This window comes from Dreissena polymorpha, chromosome 4 (assembly GCF_020536995.1).
Source record: "Dreissena polymorpha isolate Duluth1 chromosome 4, UMN_Dpol_1.0, whole genome shotgun sequence".
NCBI classification, from domain to species: domain Eukaryota; kingdom Metazoa; phylum Mollusca; class Bivalvia; order Myida; family Dreissenidae; genus Dreissena; species Dreissena polymorpha.
This window is the reverse complement of record NC_068358.1, coordinates 41,965,683-41,992,434: the sequence shown is the minus strand read 5'-3', so window position 1 is coordinate 41,992,434 and position 26,752 is coordinate 41,965,683. Positions and strand designations below refer to the sequence as shown.

Below are 26,752 nucleotides of genomic sequence, written 5' to 3'. Positions count from 1 at the left end.
TGTACATTGACTTAAATAGGGTCTATACTTAAGTATTTGCACATGCTGAGAATATTTGTTTCAGCCTTTTTTTAGCAGTGGAGCGATACAGGGCCATCGCGGCCCTCTTGTTTATAAGAATATGTCTAAATGGGCAAAAGTCATGGACAATACTGTCTAAATGCCCTTTTAACAACTCTGGTGACATGCGGCTGTAGTATATTTTCTCTGTAAATTTACAGCGAAACACAAAATGTCATCATCATAAATATATAGCTTACATGTATATAAATATGATACGACGTCTTACCCGGTATTTATACAAATTAACCTGGATATTTATGAAAAACACCATCTCCCTGTAGAGTGTAAAGAGAGAAGGCATTTGTTCACCAGTACCATTATGTTCAGTACTGGTAACGAACATGAAAAATTCAGTTCCCAATTCATCGAGTTTTTAAAAAGTTCAACTTTGCTTAAGTAATAATGCATCAATGTTGATTCTAAAGAAAAAGAGTAATCATTTATGCCTAAACTGTTCTGCTGTCCAGAAGCAAGGACGTCACACACAATTTAAAGCTTTACAACATTTATAGTTTTAGTTACTTAACAATCTTAAATGAATGTCCATTCTAAGTTTGCTGTCGTATTCTTCCCTCAAATCATACATGTTTCTTGCATAATTGAATGTTCATGTCCATGGATCACAATGTTTATAGAAACAAACATTATTTTGAATTATCTTTCACAGATATATATTTAATATTAGGCTAATTTTGGGATACACTAAAGCAAATATTAACATTTGTCTCAAAATGAATCATCCTCTGAAGCCCCCGATGGGATTCAAACCCATACCTCTTTCCTCTGGAGAGGAAAGTATTCTATCTTAAAATACAAGGGCATGTAAGAGGAAAACTAGCAATTTCAAAGGGACGTTTTCACAGATTAGACATGTATTGAAGTTTGCTATTAAATACTTTAAATTGATAAGTAAATATTTGAGCAAAATACCTCAATAAAAAAAAAATTAAAAAAGAAAGGAAGTCTTCCTTAACTGGGCTCGATCCACTGACCCTTGGAGTAAAAGCTTAAACAAATGGGCCATCAGTGCTCCCATATAGTCAAGGGTTTATTTTATACTTTATATAAGCAATCCTTTAAATGTCACAAAATCTAACTATAACATAAGAACTCCCCAAATTATTTTTTTCATTATTCACGATTTCGACATTGTTAAATCACGCTTAACGAGACTGCCGAGATAACGCGAGATTAAGGGTTCGGGGGGGGGGGGGGGTTCTGCCAGTATTCGCTCTACAGTATACACACCTTACCTATCCGCTATATTGACTTTATAAATAAAATAAAAGCGATAAATTGCCGATTTGTAACTAATAAAAGCAATCTTTATTTTTATTATAACGTTCAACGACCATCTGCTCGATAATAGTTCAGTACCATTGTAATTAACGGCGCTGTAATTAACTACTGACAAAAATAACAGGATCATACCTTACTGTACGGTGTGCAGAAACCTGTCAGAAATTAAAACAACTCCAGACTCTTATAATTTTTGAGTGCAAGTTAATTTAAACACACCCACTTATTAAAATTAAACCTTTTTTATTTTAGCTCATTTTTCTAAATTTTCAGAAATAAAAACCAATTGGTATTTGCACATTTCAGTAAACCTAAGACTACTTTATTGATTAATATGTTTGATTTGTAAATTGTATAATAAATTAATAATTTATATATTTTTATTAGTTCTGTTGCAAACCTAATTTTAGTTAAATATGTTTGATTTGTAAATTGTATAATAATCCATATATTTTTATTAGTTCTGTTGCAAGCCTAACTTGTTGTGTTTTTAAAATACATAAAAATCATATTGTTGACAACTATAATATTATTTAAGATCATTATTAAGCAAAAGTAAGTCCCCCAAATCAAATCAAATCAATATTTATTTATTGTCGGTATGGTATACAAACATTATAACTTAAGCTATGAATAGCTTTTGACCGACAGCTTACCCCGGCCAGCTAAACCGGTAGAGTGCTGATCTCTGACTCGCTCATGGGTTGGCAAGTTTAAGCCCCAACTCGGGTTCATCTCTTAGAAATAATTACACCTTAGGCTACCCTGTCTGTAACCCAAATTGCAGTCGAGGGTCACGGACATACATGTATCAAATGCAATGTATGTGCTTATGTTAACATTTCCTGAAGATTCAACCACTGAGCAGGATAACTAAGTTAACCCCATATTATTAATGAAAATAAATAAATATTCTATTAGATGTATCAAACAGACAAACCAACTAGTACCTACTAGTACTTTCATAAGGAACATCATCCATTAACCATCTATACTTCCAGGTCTTTTGGCTCTGCTACATCAACAGGAATTAGCGTTGGGTTCATGTTTTCTGTGTTAATCATAGGGATTACAATTTATAATATTTCATCCCAACAACAAAATCTTTATAATGATAGTATTCATTTTACAGTCAGGTTTTACTTCTTTTAGGTTAAAAACTAAATAGTGAATCAGTTTTTGAGATGAGTTTGTACCAAACACACACACAAAAGCTCCTGTAAATTTTATACACAATTTAATGAGCAAGTATTTGGACTGTCACACAGGTGGTTAGCGTGTGGCTATGATATTAATTAGTGAAAACATCATTTTGAATGATAAATAATCATATTATAACGAAAAATTAACTTTTCTGAAAAAAAATATTTCACTATCAAATATATATATAACAAGGTATGCAACTCAAAATCAGCCCAAAACGGGGTGCATCGCTTTGAACAGCCATATCTTCATCAATTTTGCAGCGATTTTCACGATCTCGGTCTTATTCAACGCAGAAATGAATTTCCTTTCTGGAAATGTATATGTCTTGCAATATTTTTACAAATGCTGGGTCAACTTTTAAGAAATAACACGATACACAACACGCATGACCCAGTTGACAGTGATCATGTATTCTTTATGAATGAAATCTCCAGTTGTAAAGACACACCTCCGCATTGGACCAATGAAATCACTCGTATGTTTAAAATGTCAGTTAGTTGAAATGTATGTAAACAAAGGTTTCAAACGGCGCTGGACAGTTAGTCTTGATGCAGAATGTAACGACAAGAACGGTAATAATGTTTTTTCATACGTTTTATTGAATTATGGTATCGAACTACATGAACTTCATAGGGAAGTTGCCCTTTACTCCGTGAAGATTTCAGTCTTAAAGACAGCATGATCACTGTCAACTGGGTCATGCGTGTTGTGTATCGTGTTATTTCTTAAAAGTTGACCCAGCATTTGTAAAAATATTGCAAGACATATACATTTCCAGAAAGGAAATTCATTTCTGCGTTGAATAAGACCGAGATCGTGAAAATCGCTGCAAAATTGATGAAGATATGGCTGTTCAAAGCGATGCACCCCGTTTTGGGCTGATTTTGAGTTGCATACCTTGTTATGTATATATTTGATAGTGAAATATTTTTTTTCAGAAAAGTTAATTTTTCGTTATAATATGATTATTTATCATTCAAAATGATGTTTTCACTGATTAATATCATAGCCACACGCTAACCACCTGTGGACTGTCACAGTTACTGCTTGTTGGAATGTCTCAGACTAACCAGGATATACAAGCAGTCTTCACTTTAGCATTTTTGAACAACCAGCCTGAATCGTTATGCATTAATAGAACAGACCCACTAGCCCGACTGTATGAATCAGGAAATTTTAATAGCCCAAATTTAATACATTTCACTAGCCCCGGGCTGTAGGGCTAGGGGTTAACGTCAAGACTGTAAAAGCAATAACAATTCTTCAAACATTGATACTTGTCTTGTTTTGAACAAATCTGCCATGACGGGTAGTTAATGGGGATAGCCCAACAAACAACCAGTTAAGGATGACTGTGATACTGCTGAAAGTTTCACCAATATGGATATTTAGCCAATGGACATTTGACCAGGGACACTTAATATAATTCGAAGTAAATGTTTTCTTAGCAGTGTTAATAGTCATGTCAACACATCACATGTTATGTTAAATGACTACATGACAACATTGGATGTGTAGCAACTTAAACCACCATCCATTTTATTATATTTCTGAATGTGTAGGATATATTTTAATGTAAGGGTATGATGTAGACACACATCTGAAGTATCTTTATTTTATTTTTTTCAAAGAAGATAGTTATGTAACTGTGGTGATGTATAATATTAATTGCAAGAGTTAATAACATTCCGGGTGTAGAATTCTTGAGCTTCATGCAGAATGAGATACAGTATTCCAGTTTCTGACTTCTGTTGACACTGTGATGTTCCTGAAAAAAAAGGTTTCTATAAGTTATAACAATAAACCATTCAATAACATTACAGCATAGTTATCTGTTTTAAAATAATTGTTCTTTTCAAAGAAAAGTATTTTACCAAAAGTAATCAAACTTCTAATTTGCCCAAACTTAACAAATAATATATTTTTCCATACCCCACCCACTTTTGGCATGTTTCGTTTTTACCTACTTTTAGCACAATAAAATCGAAATAAAGCATAAACATGAACTACAATTAAATCAAAGATACTAAGCTAATAACAAATTTAAAAAAATCATACCATATATGTTATATCTGCAAATTATTGGGAAATTATAATTGCATCAACACAGAACTCTATGCAGACGCACTGCAGTAGATGATCGAGTACCCCCCCGACCTCACTTAATCTCCCTTGTTGTCTCCCTTAAAATAATGTCGAAAAGGTCAATAGACTCTATGCTATATTGATAAATACAAACATTGGATCTAAAAAGCTGCAATAAAAAAAAAGATTTAAATTGAATAAAAATATAAAAGTAACGCTTGATTGGTCATTGTTGGCTTGGGTACTACTTACATGTACCCCGGGTACTCTAAAGTATATTTACATGTACCCCGGGTACGGTAAATATACTAAAACGTACCCGGGAAATGTAACGCTAAATCGGTCTTTGTCGGCTACTTTTTGAAATTTATTATATTCACATGTATGTCAATTTTCTGTAAGATGGCCTCTATATTATTGAAACTCATACTCAAAAAGCATTTTAGTGCAGTTTTGTTAAAAGAGAAGTTTTTTAAAGATAATTGGTAGCGCGTTTTACGACATCGGATTTTGGGCAGGAATATAACTTGGGTACAGTCTAAAATCGACCGGGTACGATTAAGTATATTTACCATACCCGGGGTACATGTAAGTATACTTAAGAGTACCCGGGGTACATGTAAGCAGTACCCCAGCCGACAATGACCAATCGAGCAAAAGTAACCCTCAAATGGGCTCGAACCATTGACATCATGGAGTAAAAGTCTATCGTTTGGACCACTCGGCCATCCATGCTCATACAATGAGTGATGTGTTTCATACTTTATCAAGTTTATATAAGCAATCCTCGTATCTCACAAAATATAACGAAAACAGTCGATTTAATTTTTAAATTTACTCGATGTCAATACTATAAGTACTCCTATCAGTTACACGTATGTCAGTAATGGCATCTTTAAATTTTAACAAGTTTTTAAGTTCGTTGTGGGAATTCACAGATCTACATTAAATTATTACTTAAAGAATGTTAGCTTGAAAAAGACGAGCTAAAATACACGTTAAAATTTTTCCTTTTTACGAGAGGGCCGCCATCTTGTTTTCTAAAGTAGTTCCATATCCAATATGACGACCGCCTACGTACATCAGAGAGACGGTGTGGTGTAGCCCACTGTCCGATGCGTTCAGATTGAGACATATCCTTCCACCAAATACACCCGAGAGACGATCGCCGTTATGGCGGAATTGTCCGAGGAGTCCCGATTGATACGGTGTCCAGTCATTACACGTATATATATATACGTGCTGACTGGACGCATATGAGGTCAAAGCGGTCTTCGTCCAGATTTTTGAGAGGTAAAATGTCGGTCGGGTACCCAAGTTTCTTACAGTGTTAACGTGCCGATGGGTTATGTTACGTATTTATATCACATATCGTTACTATAAATAGTAACAAAATGACGTCGCGTCAGGGCCGTTATTCATATCTGGCAGGCCAATATAAATTATATCAGCCCGCTGAGCCGGGCCGATTTTTCATATCAGAAAAGAATGGAATCGCGCGACTTTTACTGAACAAAATGGCGTCCACATTCAGCCTTACATTCGGTACCCCTCGCAGATTATCATAATCGGACTCGGGAGAAATACGGGTTGAAAGTAGTCCGCCCACGTGATACCATTCTAAGAATGTTACAACAAAAACAATAACAACGATGGCGTCCATAACTCCTGTAGAGTTTGTACTTCAGAGCATAGAAAATCCCCATTTTCATCTTTGCAAAATGTAAACAACTCGCAAAACCGGCCATGTTTGTTTTTACTGTGTAATTTTGATTCGCGTAGGCCCGCGTAGGTAGACCGCAATACCGCTTCCGAAATGTGTATTCATACTATCTCCTTCGAGGTACTTATCCGATGTTTGACGGAAAGGGCCGAGAATGTGCGATTGTCAGCCTTAGCCAACGGTGATCAATAAAATTGAGCTTCAACTCAACGAGAGAATCGAACATGATTATAATGACACGTAGCACACAATTTGGATAATACAAATATCGATCGAAACTGAAACTCATCTTTACTAGTACATTAAATTGATGCCTCTATTTGTTTTTTAACAACATTCGTCAAACATTGTGAAACAGCAAAATTTATAGTAAAAGACACACATACCTCGATGACAACTTAAATCCGGTTCTTATAATAATAAAATAACAAAGATTCGTAATTCCATTTTCTGTTATTCTGTCCGTTTATCTGCTTTGATTTTAAATCACCCTTTTGTAAGCGATCACAGGGGCCAGTCAAAAAAAAAGTATATTTATTACATAGATCTATACTATTTTTTTTACTGGCCCCTGTGTAAGCGATTGCATCGAATGCTTAACACTGTCACCATAAACACGATTTACGAAATCGAATGTCGAAGCGATTATAAGTATTCTATTTCTATCGAAGCTCCCAATTATGCTTGTCAAACACAAAATCCGAAATACGTTTTGGAATCGTTCGATGCTTAAAAAATATTTAACTGTTAAATAAAATCCTTTACGTCCGAATTGTTGTAATAAAATCCAGAGAGTCTAGGGTAATTTCGTCATTGATATTACGTCACATGAGATACGTCATCAATTGCGTATTCAATTGAATGAAAATAAAAGTACGGAAGGCTGTTTCCGTTTAAATTTTAGTGAAGGACCAAAATAGTATGATATGTGATATAAACGATTACACACGGCAGAACTGGGCCGGACGTCTAAAATCGGCCCTAGCCGCATAATGGCCCTCGGGAGTTATGTCGGCAGCGGGCTATTATAGACGTCCGGCCCAGCTCTGCCGTGTGTTATTGTCTAAATATACTTGTTTCAAGTTATTTACACATGGTCGCAATGGTTATCTTTAATGTATAACGGTTCTTTGAAACAATCCAAGGACCTATAAAATACTATTGTATAGGTCTTTGAACAATCCAAGATAACGCACGACAAATCGATACACACGAAATCACTTTATTGGCCGATTTGCATTGGGACCGCACTGTATGACAAGACTTAAACGGTGCGATAGTAAAAAGTTTGTTTTAAGAAGGTCAAACAGTTTGCCCAAGTTTTTCCTTCTTTAAATCGTTTAACCATGGCAAAAGCATTAAAACTCATCGGACAAACAACAACACCTAAATATGTACAATACCTCCGTCTTGTTGCAAGCCCTAAAGTCATGCAAAACGTAGCGCATGCCACTAATACTGGCAGGAAGGTGTAAGTCTATTGATTGATTCCATTTCGGCATTTGTTTTGTCTCCATAAAATATATATACAGGTGGTTTTTAGCATAGGTGCAACGCAACTATGCTTAAGGTATAAGCTACATTTCGAAAACCCACATCGATCGGTTGACCATTATGAAGCCTTACCTGATCAAAAATCAGACGAAATATCTATTTAATTTAGTATATGGTAATTCTTACATTTTTTTTTTTGAAACGTTTTTCTAACGTTTTCTTCCAAGAATATTGCTGACTCCGTTTTTAGTGAATTTTTCTTAGACCGTTTTACGTGAAAAAACGTAAGAAACTAAAACAAATTTCGTTCATAAAACAATTCTGTTCTTGTTGATAGTGACCTCACACCTACTCCTATAAATATGTAAATATGTAAATCGACCTCATATCGTTTAACGTTATTTTGCAATAGCATCGTTCCTACATGAATTCATGTCGGAAGCTTTAAGGGCATCAAATTCATATAACAGCACAGAATAATCATGCAGGGTTCGCCAAAACTTGAAAAATCTGTCAGTCATTCGGACTGACAGACTTGAAATTTTTGTCAGTCCGAATCAGTTTCTGTCAGTCCCACTGTCCGACTAAACTATAACAGCAAAACACAACAAAAGAGAGTACCTTTTTGATGTTTATTGGTTTTTATCACATTAAAATACAATAAAAACATGTCCAAAATCGAAATAATTAAACAATTATGATATTAATAATAAGCCACATATAAACCAAAGGTATTCTTTTTAGACTTCTTTTTGTCAAACTGTTTTTTAGCCTGCACAGCTCTACAAATCCGTGTTCTTGAAATGTGAGGGTGACATCCAATCAAGTTTGACTTAATTGCACACACCCATTCACACTACTTTGGATGACTTCAATTTCTGTTTATTAGCCGATTTCACAAGTTCTAAAAGTAAAACAACACCTATTGTTAAAATATTTTCTCTTAGCTGAGGTGGTTGATTTCCAGGTTCAATTAAATGAATGTCTTTCACACCTATTTCTTGATAGAAAGGCCCATGATAATTACCACCATCCATTCTTGTTGTCTGAAATAACACAAAACATATTGCTACAAACTATCAACAACAAATCAAAACATAAATATCCCTATGTCCGAATTTTAAAATATCCGAAATATAGTACATCGGTAGAAAAATCTAATTTTGATTTCAGAAATTGTTGGTGTGTAAATTAAAATATATCCTTCCCAAAACAATATAATAATTAAACTATTTAACAGAAGTGCTCACAAATGCCTGTTGAAACAAGTTTTCATGCGGTTTTTGTTGTGGAGAAATTAAATGGAACAAATAAAATGGCGGACGCACTCGGTTGCTTTTTTAACAAAGACCGTTGATTTTCAACTCGCATGTGATAGTCAATTCTAATCCAACTTTAAACATCAAAATGAAGGTAAGAAAAAAAGGATTTTGACAGAAGTTGAACAAAAGCATTTACCTTCTATTAATCCAATAGCATATTATACACTTTGAGTGATCTTTTTGAAACCATTTTTCATCCGATTGTGTCGGTCAGTCGGACCGATTATCTTATATCACTTGTCGGTCCTTAGAAAAATTTGCCGGTCAGGACCGGCGGACCGACGATTTTGGCGAACCCTGATCATGCAATAAATTATTAAACATAAAATATAAACATTATTTTACTAATTGCATTAGAAAAATGTTTATACAAACTTACAAGTAATGATAGTCCAGTCCTTAAAACACTACCACTGTTCAAATTCCATATTGTTGCCATATAGCACTGTGTAAATTGAAAGTTGCATAATGTTACCTCATTGGTCGGTTATAAATACATTGTTTTTCAATATATAGTATTCGATTTAGACGAAAATAATAATTTACTTGGAATGTCATATTAGTTTTCCATTAAAACTTTGATCTTGCTGTGTGTGTTTATGGACGTTATTAATTATGTTATACTTATTTTTGTATTTCATTAAGAATTATAACGTGTAGCCCTTTTTGTTAACTGTTTTTAGCAAACGATTCGCGGCTTAATAAGACACGGAAAATAGTTAAAGCGACACTTTCATTTTAAGGTTTAATGTGAACAATATTAAATGAAACCTTTTTTGGTATTAATATATTTTATTGACATGTTAAATTCGATACTTGAAAAGGTGTTTAGTCTTTAAAAATATGTCGCTGATATTGTTAATTTCAATAACTGTTAATATGCTTAATGTTGTATAAGAAATTTAATAGTTTCACTGAGTTGTATTCCCGCCTAAAATCCGATATCGTAAAACGCGCAACGGTTAAGAATAAGGTCTAAATTAGTTTAAGTATTCAGATCTGAATATCAGCAGCTGTGCCAGCTGGGAAGCCCCGTTTTGGCTTTAACAACCGCAAGCGAAACAACATACTTTTTTAAGTCTTGCACTTAGACTCCATGATCACAAGTATAGGTCCCTGCTGTGGCGTATGACACCATAGTGTTATTTAGTATTGGTCGGCACAGTATCTGATCATAACGAGACAATTGGTTTGTGCTGAACACAGGGGCAATAAAACCACAGATCTATCAATAAACAAAATTATTGAGATATCTTTTATTGAACACCGCGATAAAAATGCTCAAACCACGGACTCTAGATTACACGGATAAGAAACATGGCAACATTCTCAGAATCATCACTGCTATATGTGTAATCACCTAACAATTCGTCTAAAAATAATTTATATATTTGAGTTGAAGACGATGTACTGTTGTATAAGTCTGAATAAACTCTGTCTGCCTGTCTAAATCTAAGCCGTCATCGTCCCAGTGAAAAAAATCTGATTTTTGAATAGTTGGACATGATGCCCTGATGTCAAAATACGAAATGACCCGCGTAACACCGACCGTGATTTTCAAGAATCTTTAATAAATTGATAATTTAAGGTAAATAACATTTTCATATAATTATACATAATTCCCTCGTTGATAATTAACAGCAAACGATGAATGTTTTTGACACCCATTTTATTTCAAGTATGCATGCAAAGCCGAATAAAATCGAGAGGGTCCGCTATATACGCTGTTTCATCATAAATTTAACACCCTTTCTGTGTTATAAACAAGAGCTGAAATCGTTAATTTATTAAGATTTATTTATAATAAGCTTTATTGATATGTTTCGTGAACAAAATACTACAATATATTCCATAAAAAATATAATAATCATGGCAAAGGAAATTCAATGGCCGGTTTCTAAAAAAAGCATAATCGCCAAGACCGTAGCATCAGTTCAGTGCGTTAGGAACGCGCGCTACTTTCTTCCGCCTTCATTTCTTAATTACTTTCGTTTTTAAACAATTTTTTTTCTATCGTATACAGAATTCTATTCTTCTAAGCAAGATGTTATTTTTAAAACTGAACTCCAAATATAAACGCTACAAATTGGTATTAAGTACGAACATGTCAACCGTAAATCTAGATTCTAAAACTCCAAAACGGTATGATATTTGCAAAAGTTAAAGTTATAACTCGCCGGGCTGTCGAAATCAGAAGAACGCTACAAATTGGTATTAAGTACGAACATGTCAACCGTAAATCTAGATTCTAAAACTCCAAAACGGTATGATATTTGCAAAAGTTAAAGTTATAACTCGCCGGGCTGTCGAAATCAGAAGAAAAACTTAATATATTTTTATATATCTGTTTACTACGTAACGTAAGCTTTCTAATGATATATAATTTGTCAAAATCGGCTGAAAAATGAAACTATAATTCAACAAAAGACGTGAGTGGGTACATCAAAATGTATAACCTCGGCGCTTCCCTGTACGCTAATTGTACAAGATCGATAGCCACAATACGGTAAAACGCGCGTTGGTAAAACATAAAATGTGTATTTCTTGAGTTTATCTCGCTATAAATCCATTAATAACAACGGGAATATACTAAAACGTATATTTTTTGAAAGAGGAATTAATAAGCAACAAGATAACGTATAAACCAATAAAATCGGATGAATAGTTTTTGCATAAGATTGAATTTACTACAGTAAGGGTCAAATACTCGATTCATCTCCTAATAATATACACTCCGTGATACAACTGGTAGTTTTAACACACACATATAGGTTCCATTTAATTAAAGAGTACAGAAAGCTAAAAAGTGATGTGGTTTGTTGTACAACAACAATTGGTTATGTGTAACCTATTCAAAAAATAATTTCGTTCAAGATAATTCAATGTAATTCTATAAACGACAAACACACTTCGTGTGTTGTGTATGTTTATTTTTAAAAATGTACATAAGTGGTTTAAAAGCACAATTTTTACACATTTAAGAGGTAATCGCACACATTTATGTCTAATTAATGATAATTTTATGCATTAGCAAAGATTTAACGAGAAAAACTGAAGTTTAAAGTGAACTCAATTTGCTATAGGAAAACGACGGTAGCCGTTTAGACGTAAGCGGGGTAGCTTACGTCTAATTATTTGGACTAACCTCACACCTAATTTCTATTTCCTTTGTTTACTGTTCTGTGAGAGGTCAAATGTTTACATAACTGAATTCATAAGGCCCTGGTTTAAGGATATGTAACATTTCATCAGTTAATTATAAATAGAAATTAAAACATATTCTCAGCAGGAAGTGGGGCATAAAGCACTTTTATTCTTTGAAAATGTGTAAAAAATGGCGGAGTACAATGAATGTTTTCTGATTTATGACATGGATTCTGACCTGCCTTTCTATGGATTTGATGAAGTAGAGTTTGAAAGTTATAGAGATGTGTTAATTGAAGTTAAAATGATTTACTTTGAGCCAGAAATTAACGTTACAAGTAGAGCTAACGGTTTAAATGTGGCATCGGATTTAATGGATTCGCACGAATTCTGGACGAGTGTTGTGTCTGTAAAATATTAAATGGAAAGTCGTAAATGTTTCAAGTCGGAAAAGAAAACGGATGGTTGCATAATGGTATGCGTGAAATAATGTAATTCTACGTATTTATTTTCATAGTTATGTCATTTTGTAACCATTCACATTTGTCACTATTTGGAATTCCCGTTTCTAAAAATAGAACATTTTGGTAGCAACAACAAGGGGGGCGACTCGTGATGTCAGCAATCGTTAAGGTTACAATATACTTAATAATCGAGTCATGAAGGGCTGTACTCTCCATCATATTTTCCTCGAAGGCATGTTATACACTTTAAACTGTTGTTCTGGTTTTATCGTTTGGAGATATTGATAGGGTAAGCATAGGTGTTCACTACTAAATCCCTGAAATAGGATAAAGTTGGAGATTAAAGTAAAAAATGGCACTGCAAAAGGTTACAATCCACTAGAAAACGGCCGAAAAAAAGGCGCAAAAACAGTCGATTTTGATTTGAGTCGAATTCTTTTTTGGTTTGAACATGACATATCTTTTTTATTGCTTAAATCGATTCAGCTAAGAATGCCCGTCAAGAAAAGGTATGGTTATGGGGGTCTCTATGTGCAAAATGTTGTATTTATTTTCGCTCAAAGTTGTTGCTTTTTCATCGAAACATATAAGGAAACTATTTAGTATATTTTGACCTAAACATTTACTTCAGCAGCTACTTCCCTGTATCTTGCAACTATGCTTTCAGCGCTATCGGCGCTCTCGTTATCTGATTTGGGGGAAAGGGCCTGGCCTTTTTTTAGGGAAAAAAATCGCGCGAAACGCCGGATTTTGGGGCAAAAAATCACACAAAACGCCGGATTTTGGGGGAAAATAAGGAAAGTCTTAAATAATCAATTAAGCATACTTTACTGTTTTTAAAACAAATTCAAGGAAACAGAAAATTTTATTATGCAATATTTTTTTCTATTTTCTACACTGGATCAGGTTAACTTATATATTTAAAGGTTTAAAAAAAAAAAAAAAAAAAAAGTTGGAGGGGAAAATGAAATCTAGGGGAAAATTTACCAGATGAGGGGATCAAAAAATCGGAGGGGAAAAGGCCGATTTTCGGCGGGTCACAAAGAAGGAAAAAAAACCCTGATATAATCATTTCAATTAGTAAACTATATCTATCAATGCCATGGATTTTTAGACTACCGTACCTCTTGCAATTTATTAAATGGACATGTTGGTATAATAAATGTACAACGGCAGTTCCGTGGGACAATCGGCTATGCAAATGTGTATCGGCAAGTGAACAATTAATTATTGAACTGTTCAACATAAATCGAAAAAATTGATCACAGCAATGGAATAAAATGATTCAACACTTAATCAATTAAACACGGGAATTGACCCTGCTTAAGGCCTTCATAAAAAACACGAATGCTTAGTGAAACTAATTTATCTGCAATCATGTATACAATTGGTCGAAATAAACACACATTATTTGTTGCATTAACTAATTGTGCTGCACATCTGACACTTCATGGAATACCTCTTTCCACATTTATCACATAAATGCATACACATTCAAATATAAATTAAGATTATAGATTAAGATTGAAGTCATATATACCAGGCAGTGCCCCAGATAAGCTGCGTATCTGCGTCTTTCACCCTATTAAAATGTTTAAAAACGCAAAGAAATACAATATCATGCGTATTGAAAACGCAACCAATTTGACTTTTTAGCAAATTCGTCAAATTTAATGCGTACAATACAATAGCTTCGATCGAAAATGCTTTGCTCATTTTCGGTATTTTCTCTTTATGATGCAAAATAAAAATGTCTAAGAGAGGTTGAAAGACGTCGCGCAATAATATCAGTCGATATGTTTGACAGTTACAAAGATGTCAGTTAACATCAGGTTTTTAACCAGGTTTTCCGAAGGAAAAAACTGGTTATTAGATTGGCGAATGCGGGCGGGCTGGCTGGCTGGCTGGCTGGCGGGCGGGCGGAACAAGCTTGTCCGGGCCATAACTATGTCGTTCATTGTCAGATTTTAAAATCATTTGGCACATTTGTTCACCATCATTGGACGGTGTGTCGCGCGAAATAATTACGTTGATATCTCCAAGGTCAAGGTCACACTTTGAGTTCAAAGGTCAAAAATGGCCATAAATGAGCTTGTCCTGGCCATAACTATGTCATTCATTGTGAGATTTTAAAATCATTTGGCACATTTGTTCACCATCATGGGACGGTGTGTCGCACGAAAGAATCACGTCAATATCTCCAATGTCAAGGTCGCCACGACTAAAAATAGATTTTTTTTAAAAACAAACTTACAAAGGGGGTTTATTTTGTTTGTTCATTTCAAAAGTTCAGTTTGAGTTTTCTCCCTTTATCAGATTTTTTTTCACAATGAAAACCTGGTTTTGTGACAATTTTGTCCCTTGTTTTTATACGCCCGTATAAAATACGGGACGTATTATGTGAAACCCCTTGGCGGGCGGCGGGCGGAAGGCATCACTTTGTCCGGACTCTAATTCAAATTGTATTCATCCGATCTTCACCAAACTTGGTCAGCAGTTGCATCTAGTTGATATCTAGGCCAAGTTCGAATATGGGTCATGCCGGGTCAAAAACTAGGTCATAGGGTCAATAAGTGCATTTTCAAAGGGGCCACTTTGTCCGGACTCTATTTCAAATTGTATTCATCCGATCTTCACCAAACTTGGTCAGCAGTTGCATCTAGTTGATATATAGGCCAAGTTCGAATATGGGTCATGCCGGGTCAAAAACTAGGTCATAGGGTCAATTAGTGCATTTTCAACGGCGCCACTTTCTCCGGACTCTAATTCAAATTGTATTCATCCGATCTTCACCAAACTTGGTCAGTAGTTGCATCTAGTTGATATCTAGGTCAAGTCCGAATATGGGTCATGCTGGGTCAAAAACTAGGTCAAAGGGTCAATTAGTGCATTTTACTTTGTCCGGACTCTAATTCAAATTGTATAAATCTTATCTTCACCAAACTTGGTCAGTAGTTGCATCTAGTTGATATCTAGGCCAAGTTCGAATATGGGTCATGCCAGGTAAAAAACTAGGTCATAGGGTCAATTAGTCCATTTTCAACAGCGCCACTTTGTCCGGACTCTTATTCAAATTGTATTCATCCGATCTTTACCAAACTTGGTCAGTAGTTGCATCTAGTTGATATCTAGGTCAAGTTCGAATATGGGTCATGTCGGGTCAAGAACTAGGTCATAGGGTCAATTAGTGCATTTTCAACGGCGCCACTTTGTCCGGACTCTAATTCAAATTGTATTCATCCGAAACTTTTAAACAACTTTTTATCCTGCGTCAAAGTGGTATGGGGGTATAAGTCACATTCAGTGACAAAGCTCTAGTTCAAGTTGAATTCACCAAACTTGGTCAGAGGTAGTATATAGATTATATATCAGTCAGGTCTGATTGGAGACATGCAACCGATTAACACATGCAATATTTTTTTTGCTTATTTCCAAAACAAATACATCAATCATCAGTGTATCATCTCCAATGGCACACGAATCGGGCGTATATTGCTCCGTCATGCGGCGCTCTTGTTTAAAGTTTAAAGTTGATATTTATATATGGACAGTTTCAAGGATTAAAGAAGCTATGAAACATCAGTTTATTTAAGTTAATTATATTAGTTTACAGTTTTATTGAATCAATACAAGGGTGCATCTTCAACTGAAGTAAAGCAGCGATGATTTTAAGGTTTGCATTTTTATAACTCATTTCACCCTAATTCGAGAATGAAATCACCCTATTTTTCAGAATCAATGGGTCCAAATAATTATCTGGGGCACTGCCAGGGCTTAGACACATTTCTAACTAGGCACATGACAATTCAGGGCTTTTTTACCTTATATAACAGACGCCGAATTTCGGCGTCTTCCCCCACCTAACTAGGCTGGTTTTTTCCCCTCTCAGGACCAAAAAATTCCCCCTTAAAAAAAAAGTTTTTTTTTTTTAATCTAGAAAGATGTGTCTTGTGATTATAATATCTCAATTCTATTTCAATTTAATCTTGTCAAACGTACTAAATTATGAAAAAAGCAATGAAATACAGTGCAAACATGTACAAATGTAATAATGAGAGAGTAAGTAAACAAATCCCCCAAAAAGGGAAAGGCCGCGAAAATTCCCCAGAGCGGGCCCTGAGCCATAGTTAGTCCCTGTCAAGAAGATCTCAGTCTGTCACAGTCGGCCATAGCTCAGTCTTTCACAGTCGGCCATAGTCAATCCCAGTTAAGATGGTCTATGAAGAAAATAACACTCTTTTTTTCTTTTTAACCAATTTAGCAGTAAAAGTAAGACTCTTCCCCCATTAAGGAAAAAACGCACACAATTTTTCCCCCAAAGTGGAAAATCGCGCGTGAAATTTCCCCCACATAAGTGCTAAAGGCCCCATCCCCCACAACCCAAAAAAAACCTGCAGTTATATATTTTTTAAGGTGGAAAATAATTACACATTTTGACATTTGGAATAGAAATATTTACTCTGAAAAACATTTACATTAATAAAAATTAGGTAATTATTTAACACAGATGTGATGGACCTGTGCTTGTTAACGTTTATATCATGTGATTGCTATTTTGGTAAATTGATTCATGTCAGCCCAGGAAATCATCAATACATTTAATGTTGAATGACTTAAATCCATTATATTATAAAAGTATTGTGTACCGCAACCAAATTTTATCATACCGCTGCATTGATATCTACCTGGAAATACAATTCCTATTATATTCTGTTATATCAGTTCAACAGGAAGTTCTTATATCAGTCGCTGATAGGAGACAGGTCATATTACTCAGAATCAACTATAAAGTTATAATTTTTAATAAAATCTAATCAGATTCAACAAAACAAGCAATTTGATACCAAGATGTAATATATTTTAAGCACAAAATGCAACATAAACAGCAAACAACATGTTTTACAAATATTAAGCGCAAGTGCTCATGACGTCATTATTAACACGTCAAACAAAACAAATCATATTCTTTCCCGCTAAAACTGCAGCTTTTTAGTAATTTTTAGCTCGGCGAAAACCCGAGGTATTGCCAGCTCGTCGTCCGCCATCCGCGTCGTGCTTTTGTTAAGGTTTTGAACATTGGCTCTAAAATCAAAGTGCTTCAACCTACAACTTTGAAACTTCATATGTAGCTGCACCTTGATTAGTTCTACATGCCACACCCATTTTTGGGTCACTAGGTCAAAGGTCACTGTGACCTCTAAAAAAAATATTCTGACAAGCTTTCATTTATTCAAAACTGCACCTGCAGCCGAGCGTGGCACCAGTTATGCGGTGATCTTGTTTTAAGAAGTACATGTAATATGAAAAATGTATACATATGTGTTGAAAAGCCATCATGTTAATCTGTAATTTGTGAATTTGCCTTAAATGGTAAAATATGGAATGCTGTCGGACTTAGTCAGAAATATGCGACTTAAAAAAAATTCAAAAGCTAATAACTCTCGTATACATGGTCCAATATGACTGAAAGCATTGTACTGCAAATTACCTTTAAAATGATTTACATGTATAATATGACCTATTTTCTTGAACTTTAAGAAAAAGTCTGATATCCCTACCATTATCCTTATCTTGACTTCAGTCTGAAAAGTATAGATACATGTATGTTGTACGGTTTTTAGATCAGGGTTTTCACGACCCCCTAAAATGTCTTCGGTAACTTAGTTGCTATAATAATAAATTTGCTGTCCTAAAAGGTAACCCTTTTCCGTATGCTAGATAATTTAAGAAAAAATCTTTTATCAATATCATTAATGCAGTGCTCAAGCTAGGCCTAAATGGAAGGTACTGCACCCTCCCCTCCCGAAGTCTCCCCGCCCTGCCCTTCTGATGCCCCACCCTGCCCTTTATTATTAAAAAAAATGAAGATATTTTATTTTCAATAATTAATTATAATGGCAATAATCGTCTAACAATTATTAATAACATACAAATAAATATGCAACAGGGAGCATTCCGGGGCAATTGCACTTTACCAGTACGAAAAACAGAACGTAAAAGCGTACCCTAGCCCTATCCCACAAAACCTAACTCCTAGCGCCCCAATAAACCTTGTTATCCTATATATCTCCTTATTATCGGGGGCTATGGCCCCCGCTTTGTCGATAGTGGTAAACAACTGCGTACCGGTAAAGTGAAATCTAGCCAGCATTCCAGATTCGACGTTGCTCTTAAGTGCCCTTTACTTTTGTAGAATATTTCCCCTTTTTAAATTTTAGTCAATGTTTTTTTCCCCTCTAAATGGAAGGCCAGGCCCTTTTCCAAAATCAAGAAAAAACCCTGCTTCTCCACAGATTATATTTACAAGGAGGAATAAAATCAAATCCATAGACAGTCCATGTTATATCCCATGTTTATGGAGCCATGTCAAAAAAAAAGGAACATTCACATTGTCTAGTCAGGAGCTACCCTTTCTGCTAATGAGACCTTAAAACCATGTCCTAGCTAATAACTGAAGTGAAGCTCCTTACCAGACTACGCAATTGCACTTGCTGGTCTGGAGCTACGCTAGAGGCATATTGCATATCATACCATGTGTGAAATGGGTCTATTGTGTTCTGTTGTAAATTACAGGGCACTGTCAGCAGTGACGTTTGGAGCAACATTAGGATGTCTTGCCTTGTACATCTCTGAGTATAGACCAGTGATGGAAGCGATACCTATTTATGGAAGGAAGTACAAGGCAGAACCTATTGAACCAATTGATTAAAAAAAGCCTATTTGAGAAAAAGGTACAGTAATTAACAGGATTTTTATGGTTACAGTGATTTTATGGTTACAGTGATGTGATTGTAAGTTGATAAAAGATTTTGTTCAAGAAATTTACTTGATTAAAAAAAGTCATTAAATTATTATGAAATACTGGATATTTGAACACGATTTTTGTGTCTGATTTGCACCTCTGCATGATAAAGAGGTAAAAAGGCTCATCTACAAATCCTAAGGCACGTTTTTCTGTTTTTACATGCCTATTAACATTTATTGAAACATTCCAATTTCATTGTTTCTTCAGGTTCAGATTTGCATCTACATTTGGTATTAAGAAGATTTGATGCAGTCATTAATAATTTACATACAAATTTGTTTGAGATACGTTTCATTGGTGCTTCACTTATATATTGGCACTCTTGAGTGAAACAATTCATATGTTAGGCAATATTTATCATTCTGTATCACACATTGGCTTTAATGCCACTCTACATTTGTACATCCGACATTCCATTCATATCAAAGGCAATTATTCTGCTCATGCACCCAACAAAGTGGCACTGGTAACTACTGTTTCTGTATTTATTTATTACACCTTAAAACAATGTTGTCAAATGTTACAACAAATAAATGGAATTTATCAATCCTTTAATACTTATTCTGTTTAATGAATTGCATTGTATCAAATGTATTAAAATACCTACCACACAAAGAAGCTCTTTTAGAATATTTCATTAATTGTTTAGTAAGAGTCCTTGTAATGAATGACTTTGTTCACAAGTAAGATTGTTTCATTATTATACCCCACTTCGAAGAAGAGGGGGTATAGTGTTTTACTTGATGTCGGTCGGTCTGTCTTTAGGTAGACCAGGTTGTTTCTGATCAATAACTCGTCAAATAATTGACCGATTGGCTTGATACTTCACATGTCCATTGGCCTTAGACAGTAGATGCCCCCTATTGAAATTGGGGTTACTATGTCAAAGTTAACTGTCACAATAAGTGTGAAAATCGTTTCAATTCAATAACTCATCAACAAATTGATCAATTGGCTTCAAAATTCACATGTGCATTGGCATTGGACAGTAGATGACCCCTAATGACATTGGGTCACTTGGTAAAAGGTCGAGGTTACTGTCACAATTAGTGTGAAAATCATTTCCGATCAATAACTCGTCAACGAAATGGACCGATTGGCTTGATACTTTGTGAATTGACCTTGGACAGTTGATGACCCCTATTGAAATTGGGGTCACATGTTCAGAGTCCTGTTTTGGGGGCATATGTCTCTGACCGCAGAACTCTTGTTTAAATTACCTGGCATTTCCATTTGTTACTGAAATAAATGTGTATGTTTGCGTGAGATTTTTCATCATTGTCAACAGTATTTTAGTAATATAATGGCAGTCAATTCACCAAATCAATCTATTCCTGGCTGAGCAGGTTTACATAGCAGGGTTCCCTCTGGGCTTTAAAAAGTTGTTGCCACTCACTTTCGCAAAATTAAAAACGTTTTTGCCACACTGGGGCTACATTGGGGCAATGAGGATCATGTTTTTATAATAAAAACAAAAACTGAGCATTTTACAGTATGTCTAAAAAATTGATTTAATAACAGTATTATGAAAAATTAAAACACATTTAACAAGTTAATTTAATAACAGCGTATTAAATAAGTTTTAAGTCTTGTTGATTGACACCTTCTTAGCAGCCTGCATATGTTTCTACAGTTTGGACTATGATGCCAGTAACTGATGACTGTCCTATATAAATCAGAGGTAAAGGGGGAATTGTTATGGAACGCCAATGCTGCCTTCTGATGGCGCTGGTCTTTATGTTCTGTGCATTTACTAAGTTGTTTTGTGTAAACTACATTTTGTCCTGTAGAAACATCATTTCGTTCTGTGCGTTTGTCATTATGTTGTGTGCATTTGTCATTATGTTGTGTGCATTTGTCATTATATTGTGTGCATTTGTCATTATGTTGTGTGCAATTGTCTTTATGCTGTGTGCATTTGTCATTATGTTGTGTGCATTTTTCATTATGTTGTGTGCAATTGTCATTATGTTGTGTGCAATTGTCATTATGTTGTGTGAATTTGTCATTATGTTGCGTGCATTGTCATTATGTTGCGTGCATTGTCATTATGATGTGTGCATTTGTCATTATGTTGTGTGCATTTGTCATTACATTATGTTGTGAGCATTTGTCATTATGTTGTGTGCACTTGTCATTATGTCGTGTGCATTTGTCATTATGTTGGGTGCATTTGTAATTATGTTGGGTGCATTTGTCATTATGTTGTGTGCATTTGTCATTATGTTGTGTGCATTTGTCATTATGTTGTGTGCATTTGTCATTATGTTGTGTGCATTTGTCATTACATTATGTTGTGTGCATTTGTCATTATGTTGTGTGCATTTATCATTATGTTGTGTGTATTAGTCATTATGTTGTGTGCATTTGTCATTATGTTAGGTGCATTTGTCATTATGTTGGGTGCATTTGTCATTATGTTGTGTGCATTTGTCATTATGTTGTGTGCACTTGTCATTTTGTTGTGTGCATTTACTAATTCGTTCTGTACTAACGACATAATGTTTTGTGCAAACATCATTTCATTATGTGCCAACGTCGTTATCATGTTCGGATCGTTACACTGGGCAATAAAAGAGAAAGCACCGGTGTGCACTAAAAAAGGTTACATTCCACTAGAAAACGACAAAAAAAAAGTTGCAAAAATAGTCTAGTTTGACTTTTGACAAGTTTTTTCTTGGTTTGTACATGACATATCTTTTTTATTGCACAAATCGACTCCACTTAGAATGGCCTTTAAGAAAAGGTATGGTTATGGGCGTCTCTATGTGCAAAATGTTGCATTTATTTTCGCTCAAAGATGTCGCTTTTACATTGAATTATATAGGGAAACTTTATAGTATATTGTGACCTTACCACGTTGGAAGGCTCTCTCGAAGCTGTTGGCCTTAGCGCCATTTTACCGAGATTGATAGGCGAAAAAATTGATTTCAAGATAATGAAAGAAATGTCTGATTGTTAATTTAGTAGAATCGGAGTGGAGACCATTGGGGATCGCTTAAGGTTGCGACAAATAGCAACTGGTGGTAGTGATACAGTTCATACAAGCCACAGTAGCATGCCAGCACCATCTGCAACAGGAAATTGTAATCAAGATAAATTTTACGAAGAAATTTAAATTTGATGTTAAAAAGTTTTTTTTTCAATGATTATAATATATGAAAGTTACATCCCTGGTTTTCGTCTAATACTGCCATAATTTGTTACATCCTTTTGTTCTAGTCATTCTTAGGGGCGTAAAAATGTGGTGTGTACACCTAAATACAGCAATGTATACATTTCTACGTAATGTGGCGAAATGAGGCGTAATGCTGTATGAAGAATGTGGGGAAGTTAGTGTTATGTATATATCTGTCAGTATCTGGCCAAGAAATGAAACTAAAGTGATTTCCAACAAATTAATTCAAAATAAACGTGCTCATTTCGGTCTCAGATTTTACAATTCATTCTAATGTTAAAGACCTTAGACCTTCTAGATCTACGTAATGTACAAGAAAAAATAACGGATGTCAATAATTAATTGTTATAAGTTAAGGTTTTATTCTTCAAACTTTTAATAGTCCAAATAGATTAATACCTAAATGTTTGTCAATTCATTTTAAGTTAGTTTTTTTCTTTCAAATTTAGATAAGTCCGGGGTTAATTAACCAGGTTTTTTAACCAGGTTTTCCGAAGGAAAAAACTGGTTATTAGATTGGCGAATGTGGGCGGGCTGGCTGGCGGGCTGGCTGGCGGGCTGGCGGGCGGGCGGAACAAGCTTGTCCGGGCCATAACTATGTCGTTCATTGTCAGATTTTAAAATCATTTGGTACATTTGTTCACCATCATTGGACGGTGTGTCGCGCGAAATAATTACGTCGATATCTCCAAGGTCAAGGTCACACTTTGAGTTCAAAGGTCAAAAATGGCCATAAATGAGCTTGTCCTGGCCATAACTATGTCATTCATTGTGAGATTTTAAAATCATTTGGCACATTTGTTCACCATCATGGGACGGTGTGTCGCACGAAAGAATCACGTCAATATCTCCAATGTCAAGGTCGCCACGCCTAAAAATAGATTTTTTTTAAAAACAAACTTACAAAGGGGGTTAATTTTTTTTGTTCATTTCAAAAGTTCAGTTTGAGTTTTCTCCCTTTATCAGATTTTTTTTCACAATGAAAACCTGGTTTTGTGACAATTTTGTCCCTTGTTATAGTTAAAGCTACAGCTCCCGCTACAGCTAACTTAATATATTCATAGAAATATAAAATATATATGACTTATCAGTATAGATCTAGTAGTGCCTTATTAGTATTACACATTTTTCTCATCGTAATATATTTTACTATTTCTACTTTTTCTTGATGAATTGCTTTCACTTTAATTACCTCGATAATAGGCAAAGATTTTACTTTTTTTATTTCAATGTGTTATAATGAAATTCATCAGTAGGGGTTATAATATCAATTAAGATAATTGTTTCTATAATATTTGTATATTTTACGTTTTCTTTGCATTTATATTCTGATGAAAATATATTATTCACGGTAGTTTTTTTTATACATTCTATTTACCCGAAGGAAAAGTAGCCAACTTGGCTATAGAAAAGGCTTGATAGGGTACATGATATACGGTGTATGTATTGGGATATATACAAGATAGAAAAAAAACACTTCTTAACATCAAATTTAAATTTTCTTCGTAAAATTTATCTTGATTACCAAGAAAGAACTTGTCAAAAGTCAAAATCAACTGTTTGTGCAACTTTTTTTGGTCGTTTTCTAGTTGAATGTAACCTTTTTCAGTGCACACCGGTGTTCTTTCTTTTATTGCCCAGTGTAACGTATCCGAACATGATAACGACGTTGGCACATAATGAAATGATGTATGCACAAAACATAATGTTGTTAGTACAGAACGAAATAGTGAATGCACACAACATAATGGCAAATGCACACAACACAATGACACATGCACACAACATAATGACAAATGCACCCAACATAGTGACAAATGCACACAACATAATGACAAATGCACACAACATAATGACAAATGCACACAACATAATGATAAATGCACACAACATAATGGCAATTGCACACAACATAATGACACATGCACACAACATAATGACAAATGCACACAACATAATGACAAATGCACACAACATAATGACAAATGCACACAACATAATGACAAATGCACACAACATAATAACAAATGCACGCAACATAATGACAAATGCACACAACATAATGACAAATGCACTCAACATAATGACAAATGCACACAACATAATGACAAATGCACCCAACATAATGACAAATGCACACAACATAATGACAAATGCACACAACATACCGCGGTAATGACAATTGCACACAACATAATGACAAGTGCACACAACATAATGTAATGACAAATGCACACAACATAATGACAAATGCACACAACATAATGACAAATGCACGCAATGACAAATGCACACAACAAAATGACAAATTGACAGAACAAAATGATGTATGCACCTAACAAAATGTCGTTAGTACAAAACGGGTTGGTAAATGCACACAACATACCGACGAATGCACAGAACGAAATGATGTATGCACCTAACAAAATGTCGTTAGTACAAAACGATATTGCAAATGCACATAGCGTAATAAAAAATGTACAGAACAAAATGATGTTTCTACTGGACAAAATGTAGTTTACACAAAATAACTTAGTAAATACACCTAACATAAAGACCAGTGCCATCAGAAGGCAGCATTGGCGTTCCATAAATGGTCATAGAAAGGATATCATTGTCAGTCCCATTACAAAATATATAGTAGTCCAGCCCTCAAACAATTGAACTAGCTTCATTTTCCAGCAGCAGTGACCCTTTATAGATGCATTGTTTCATTTAAATGTTGTGAATATATCTTAGTTGAATTTGAAAAAAACTGTACTATCTTATGAAATACTGATATTTTTACTTTCAGATCATCTTCAAGAGAAAACAAAATGAGCAGAAAGACAGTGTATTTTGGAGACAAACTATTGACTGAATATTACTTTGTTTAATAAGTAAGTTTTGCTTGCAAATGTATTTACTAAATGTTTATTAAATGTAAATAACACTTTTTGTCTGTTATAAATCTTATTTAAAATGTTATAAAAACAATAACACAAACTGTGCCCTGGTTAAGTTCAGTCAAAGGGATCTTTTCACGGTTTGGTAAATTGACAAAATTGAAAAAAAGTTGTTTCAGATTCGCAAATTTTCAGTTTAGTTATATTATTTGTGATGAAACCGTATTACTGAACATTTGCCATGGTCTAATATAGCCATTATATGCATCTTTTGACGATTTAAAAACCCAAAAATTATAAAGCGTTGCAACGCGAAACAATTGAATAATTTGGAGAGTTCTGTTGTTGTCGTTGACATTTGTGAAACTACGTAGATTGCTTATATAAGGTATAAAATACGCATCTTATGTATGCTTCGCAGGATAGCTGAGTTGGCTTATGGGTTTTTACTTCAGGATTCTGGGGGTCAAGGGTTCAAGCCCTGCTGCGGTCTACTTTTTTCCTTTTTTAAATTTTAGTTTTGATTGTTTACTGGATCTTTTAAAATTGAATGTTTACATTTATCAATATAAAGCATTTAATGACAAACTTCAAAACATGCAAAAATCTGTGAAAGGCCCCTTTAAAGGGGCCGTCCAACAGATTTTGGCATGTATTGAAGCATGTCATTAAATGTTCTATATTGATAAATATAAACATTGGAAATAAAAATCTGCAGTAAAAAAACAAGAATACAATTTAAAAAAAGGAAATAAAAGGAACCCTCAACAGGGCTCAAACCACTGACCCCTGGAGTCCTGGAGTAAAAGGTCTCCCGTCTTGACCACGCGACAATCCATGCTCATGCTTAGAGCGGATGTATTTTTAACTAGGTTTACCGAAGGAAAAACTGGTTATAAGATTGGCGAATGTCGGCGGACGGGCTGGCGAGCGGGCGGAAAAAGCTTGTCTGGGCCATAACTATGTAGTTCATTGTGAGATTTTAAAATCATATGGCACATTTTTTCACCATCATTGGACGCTGTGTAGCGCAAAAGAATTACGTCAATATCTCCAAGGTCAAGGTCGCCACAACTAAAAATAG

At 34.7% G+C, this 26,752-nt stretch overlaps 2 long non-coding RNA genes across 2 annotated transcripts; one reads left to right on the top strand and one right to left on the bottom strand.

Annotated features, from left to right (window-relative positions):
• Positions 1-4,169: 4,169 nt before the first annotated feature.
• Positions 4,170-4,749, bottom strand: LOC127876715 (uncharacterized). Its single transcript, XR_008048044.1, has 2 exons — positions 4,627-4,749; positions 4,170-4,336 (listed from the first exon to the last, which is right to left on the bottom strand). It is a non-coding gene; the product is annotated as an uncharacterized LOC127876715 (long non-coding RNA).
• Positions 4,750-7,637: 2,888 nt separating this feature from the next.
• LOC127878958 (uncharacterized) lies at positions 7,638-25,715 on the top strand. The gene is made up of 3 exons (XR_008048863.1): positions 7,638-7,847; positions 19,374-19,531; positions 25,578-25,715. It is a non-coding gene; the product is annotated as an uncharacterized LOC127878958 (long non-coding RNA).
• The last annotated feature ends 1,037 nt before the right edge of the window (positions 25,716-26,752 follow it).